Below are 6,000 nucleotides of genomic sequence, written 5' to 3' on the forward strand. Positions count from 1 at the left end.
TCCGGGTATAGGTGCACCCGGCCGCCATAGTGGATACTTTTCGAGAACCTTAAAATTCAAACGGGAAATATTCCGTGCGCCCGGTACAAATTGAAACGGTGCAATAAATTTTCCCGCCGCATGAAGTTTCATTTTCGTGGAAAACGACTTGAAAAAAGAGTCGGAAAAAAATAGGACGAATGCTCGGGCACTTGACTGAAACACGGCGTATCGGACGTAGCGTTGCCGCCACATGCTTCCGACGCTATAGTCGCGTCCGTATTTTCAGCAGTACTATATCTTTTCGTGCCACTTGTTTGACGGAATAAGATATTTTCCACGAAATAAAAAGAGAGACGTTCCCTGTCCACGAAAGAAGTTTTATCTCGATTTGTCTCTTTCCTCGGTAAAAATTCTTCACTGCCAAAACAAAATTCCACGTTATTTTCCTTTATAAATGACGCATTTCGTCGAATCAACGTTTACTCGGTGGTTTGATGAAATCATTTGTGCAAACAGAAATAAAATGACAGTACAGAATTTTACATTAAAGTACTGACATTTTTCGTGACTGATCGTTACAGTTATTTTATCAGTACGAACATATTTAATAAAAATTTTGATGGTACTGATAATCAATACTCAATTCAATTAAATGAAGTGAAATATCATCCCCGTATTTTATTCTCATATCGAAATGTTACCTGTGTCTGATTTGACGTCATTTTTGTATACGAGCACGAACGTACATGACTATTTTTCCAATAATTTCACGTGTTGAGTACTAATAGTTAGCAGATTTAAAAAAAAGCATGATGTTAAAAAATGTTGACGGAGAAACTATTTTTGACGTAGAACGGAGTATACTTGAGTATTTTTAGAACGACGAGATATATTTCGTGAGGAATTATTAGGAACGGTGTATTAATATTTAAAGCTGCAAATCTGCGTAAATTTCTATGGTCTAATAGTAACCCAAATGGAACCTCCAGACCCAAAATAATCCAAATTTATTTCTCACTGGAATCCCTCTTGCACGAAATTTCCATTTCGTGTATACCAATCTAATACATTTCATGTTCAATTCGAATACTCGAGAAATCCAAGGTAGTACTTACATGCAACTACCAAAAAACAATACAAAATAACATCGTCCAAATACTAATAATTTATAACAGATTAACAAAAAATCTTTTCAACCTCTTACATTACAATCTCATTTATACATATCTTTTCATTTCCTTAAAAAGTAGGAGAACGAGAAATAAATAGACATAAATTGAATGTCCCCACATTGAAGACTATAGTCCTAACAAAGCTCTACTGTCGACAAAAAAAAATCTCGTCCCCTTCGCACGAAACGACCAAACAATATCCCCAACTGATCAAATTCAGTTCACGAATTCGCGGCGGCGAATTCGACTCGATATTACAGGGCAAAAGGGGATTGGCTGAAGAATAACACAACTTGGAACGCCGGAAAGGAGAAATGAAAATCTCCTCTGACGGAGGATCGGTTCGCGAGGTCCAGGCGACGTACCTGTAAACGTGTCACGAGGCGGCCGAGAACGTGATCCCGAGCGAGCCGATTCATCCCACTTGTGTTCCCCTGGAACGGTCGGTACACGCGAGTCTGAACGTCAGTGATTGAACATCAGAGGCTTCCCCATAGTGTGGTTATCGGTGTATCACAGTTTGTAGATCCGACGCATGCCTCGCGATCGACCATCGTTTCCATTAATTACACTCGCATTTCATCCTGGCACACTGTACGTTGCGCCCCCTTTCATTCACACCCATTTCCTTGAGCGCACGTGTTCACTTTAATAATCTTCGTTTTAATATATCTTAGTATCACAATGGGACGATTTGTTTAAATCTTCTTTTTTCACGGTGTACCGTTTACTATTCCACATCTCCATCTCCGTCCGTCGTCATCGCCGTCATCATCCTCATTACCTTCATCCCCATAATCACCATCATCTGTCTTCTCCCCCGTTTCTTCGTCTCTTTCCACGACTCTTCCCGTGAATAATTTGTTTAAACCTTAAGCTTAGAAATCACAGTCGCGAATTGATACGGATCTCCGTAGCATGTGCCGCTGTTGCTCGACCGAAACGATCACACACCGCCTCCTCGTATACCAGGCATATCGGCCCCCACCCTCCGCCTCTCTTTCTCTCTCTGTCTGTCCACCGGCGGTTGCACACGATTGGTACGACCTGTGTCGCCGATTCCTCTCTCTCCTTCCGCGGGAGGGGGGTAGCACTGAAAAGCCGAGAAACCTCGGGGGTAACCGCTTCAACGTTCCATCGAACGGGTACCAACCACCATCCCCCTCGGCCGCCCTCGCCTCTCTCGCCGCCGTGTCCTCTCGCGCTCTGATTCGGACGGATGTGTCTCGTACGTATATCGGGTGAGTGTGTCGCGTGGACCTGCTCACCAACCGGTCCCTTTTCAGCGGCGGGCCCCGGTCCCGCCGCGGCACCAAGCCTCTGTCTCACCTGTTCACTCGGGTGAAGGAGCGAGAAGGAACGCCTCAGGTGAGGAGAGAGAGAGAGAGAGAGACAGAGTGCCCCGAGAGGATTCGATTCCGGGTTATATCCGGCTGGAAGGAGTTTCACTATCGACCATCAAATGCGCACGTGCGGCCGACGGGCAATGTGCCGAATCTCCTCTTCTCCCTCGTCGCCGCTGCCCGAGGATGCATACGAAGAAAAAGGAGAAGAAACGTGGTCAGGACAGGGGAGGGGGTTAGTAAAAATGTTGTCCAGCTCTCTTCTTTCTTCCCTGTCGAGAGGACCGCTGGGAGAAGACGCAAGCAATGGCAAAGAACGGTTACATCCGTGTTCAGGTGTACCTAGTCTCGTGTCCCAGCTGGCTGGTCCGTTTCGTCGCGGCAACGACGACGACGACGCGATCCTCCACGTTCGGCACGCGCGAGTATCCAGCTGCCATCCTCTCTCATATCCCGTAACAACCGTTGTTGCCTCCTCGTTCACCGGACGAAATTCTGTGTCCGTTTTTGTCGCTGTTCCTTCTGCTTCGCTTGATCACGTCACTCGTCGATCACCCTTTTTCTGTCCCCGTCGCGCACTGTGATATCGAGCATACCGTTGTCGTCCACCCACGAGAGTGCGTGTTTTCGGATCGCGGACGCGGCGATCGTAGCGCGGCCCGAATGCACAGCTGCTCGTCCCGTTCCTTTGACGGGAGTCGCGCGTCTCGCGGGGGGCGGCCTAAGTGTCGTCGTCACTGGACGTCGTCGGCGGGCATCCCCGACGGCGGCTCGACGGCATGGCAGACCGTTGCGCGTGAACGGGGGCTGTCGGTGGCGCGATAGTCACGATGCTACTGCTGCTACCGCTGATGCTGATGCCGCTACTGCTGGTGCGCCTGCTGCTGCTGCTGCTGCCATACCACCACCAACCGATCGATCCGAAATCATCGGTTTGATCGTTGCTGCGGACGACCGTGCCCCGCTCGTCGTTCTTCCCGGCGCGTTTCGACTCGATCGAACGACGTCCACGGTCTACCTCGCAGACCCATCGACGCCTAGGCCTCCTCGCCCCGCCACCCGCGCAGCCAGAAATCACACCGGACACGGTCACGTTCGACTAAACACCGACCGCAGTCAAACCGTTCGCACCGTCCCGCTATCGCTGTTGCTGAGTGGGTCCACCCTAGGCGACATGTCCTTTCACTATTCTGCTACCGTGCGATTCTTCCGATCGAAGACACGTCCGACTGGTTCCTTGATCACGGGGTTGTTCGGATGGTCTCTTCCGTGGCGCTAGGAGGAACTGTCCGCCGACGAAGTTTCTTTTTCGATGTTTCCTTTTTTTCCGCCTTCCGCTCCCGCCGCCCTGTCCCGCTGCTTAAACAGACGTAGGCGAGTTGTACCTCCTCGGCCGCGCACACGCTCTCCTACCTTCGTGTCTCGCCTTTCTTCTCTCTCTCCCTTTCGCCCGCTTTCTCACCCCCTTTCTAACCACTTGCGCCTTTCTCTCTCATTCGTTCGCCCACCCACTCACGCTCTCTCGCTCTCTCTTTACGGTCAATCCCGACCAGCCATCATTACCCGAGTAATTCCCCGCGACTGCTTAATTACTGCCCGATACCGGCGCCACTCCGCACCACCCAATGGATACTCTCTCTTCTCTCTCTCTCTCTCTCTCTCTCTCTCTCTCTCTCTCTCTCTCTCTCTCTCTGTCTCTCTCTCTCTCTCTCTCTCTCTCTCCCCCTCTCACTCTCTCTCTTTCTTTTCGTTCCCGCGAGATACACTAGAATCGGGAAGCACGAAACGTCTACGATCGTTCCTCCACGTTCCTTTCCGTGTTGGTCTCTGGATCCACCGAGACGCACAGAAACTTCCTCTCGTTTCCCCGGCGCGCGCGTGTGTGCCGACCACTTTCGCCTGTCCGCGTTTTTTATCCTAGCCGTGTCGTGTCGTCCCACGGGAAACCTTGTGCGCGTTTCAACGATTCCTCCGAGCGACTGTCGAACGAAGAAGAAAGCTACCCCCGTACATCAGCTGCTGCGGGGGTGTACGGTCCCTTTTCTATCGCCGGGAGGACACACGAACGCGCACGATCATTTCCGTCCTTGTTCCACGGAAGCCACGGTTTCTCTTTCTCCTTGAGATTCCTTTTTTCCCTCCGACCCTTTCAATCCGTCTTTCTCTCCACCTCTGGCACACGTATGTTCATACACACGGATACACGCCGATCCCACACTCTCGTCCACATTGCCCAATCGTCCTCCCCCGTACGCACAGCACACGCACACTACCCCCTTCTATCCCTGTCTGTCTCTCTCATTCTCTCCCACTCTCTGTCTCCCTTTCTATATTTCCATCTGCGTCCTACGCAGCTACCCCCAGTCTATCTTCCTGGCATTCCCGTCGAATCCCTCTCGCGGTTTTCATTCATTTCGACAACAGTTCGTAAGGCGCGACGCCTTTTCCTACGAGACCATCCCGTTACACGCGGACTCTACGACTCTTCATCCTTCGTCGCTTCTCTCTCTCTCTCTCTCTCTCTCTCTCTTTCTCTCTCTCTCTCTCTCTTTCTCTCTATCTCTCCTTTCCTCTCGTCCTTATCGATTACGACGCATACTGCATGGAGCAAAGGCTGCCCGCCCGCCCGCCCGCCTCGATGCCCAGAAAGGATTCACCGCGTGAACAAGTAACAGTTGGATGACTGACGCGCTCTCGTCACCGAACACGCAGAACGAGAAAGAGAAAGTGAGTGAGTGAGTGACAGAGTGCGAAGAAAACGAGAGAAAGAAAGAGGAGATACGTGTATGTCTGTCAGTTGAAGAGAAAGAGAGGGACGGATACGATCCGTGAGAATCCGTGGCACGTCTGTCGCGAATCGTATTTGAGTCTGTATGTGTGCATGTGTGTTTGCGTTTGCGCTCGTATGTATGACGTGTGCGTGGCTCTTCGTATGTGTGGGTGTACGGAGAACGTGTGGGTGCCTGCGGCAGTCGTGTTACGTGTACAAGCGTAACCCCGACCTCGATGTTAGGCGGCTGATAGCCGGCCTCACACTGATACGCCTCCGTCGTGACAGCCACGGGCCATACCCGCCCCCCGTTCATCCCGCCCCGCGCGTCAACCGTCCCCTAAATAGGAAGAGAACGGATAACGAGAAAAAAGGAGAGAAGAGTAGTACTGCGATCCCTCCCCCGAGGAACGATCGGAACGCCGTCGAGCGGCGTTTCCGGTAAACCACATGCCAACTACTTCGATTCCGACGAAGCGCGCTTGCGCGGCCGACTGGATGCTACCTACCCGACGCATAGGTGTCGGGATCTACGGCCCCGGCTGGTTAACGAGAAAATTCAAATTTGAAAGGCGGATGTTCGAACTGTTGCGATCGATCGGCTTCGAGGCGATTCGCGAGGGAGAATGTTGCTCTTGATTCTTGAGGTTATTGGATCGCTTGAGATTGAACTTCGTTGAAGGGTTGAGAAGGTAATTTAAGGAGAAGGTAATTCAAGGGAGCGGGTTTGTTT

General features: G+C 51.0%; 1 protein-coding gene across 3 annotated transcripts in view; it reads right to left on the bottom strand.

Annotated features, from left to right (window-relative positions):
* The window catches only part of Ih (hyperpolarization activated cyclic nucleotide gated potassium channel Ih), a 204,498-nt gene extending 198,978 nt beyond the window's left edge, over positions 1-5,520 (bottom strand). The window contains exons 1-2 of one of the 3 annotated variants that reach the window (XM_076369072.1): positions 5,280-5,520; positions 1,520-3,853 (exon numbers count right to left, since the gene is read on the bottom strand). The gene's annotated coding sequence lies outside the window, so the exon portion shown is untranslated. Of the gene's footprint in view, positions 1-1,519; positions 4,133-4,344; positions 5,077-5,279 lie in introns of those variants that run through there. The other 2 variants (XM_076369074.1, XM_076369076.1) reach the window with 2 other exon arrangements.
* Positions 5,521-6,000: the final 480 nt, after the last annotated feature.

Source organism: Nomia melanderi, chromosome 1, assembly GCF_051020985.1.
Source record: "Nomia melanderi isolate GNS246 chromosome 1, iyNomMela1, whole genome shotgun sequence".
In the NCBI taxonomy this organism is placed as follows: Eukaryota; Metazoa; Arthropoda; class Insecta; order Hymenoptera; family Halictidae; genus Nomia; species Nomia melanderi.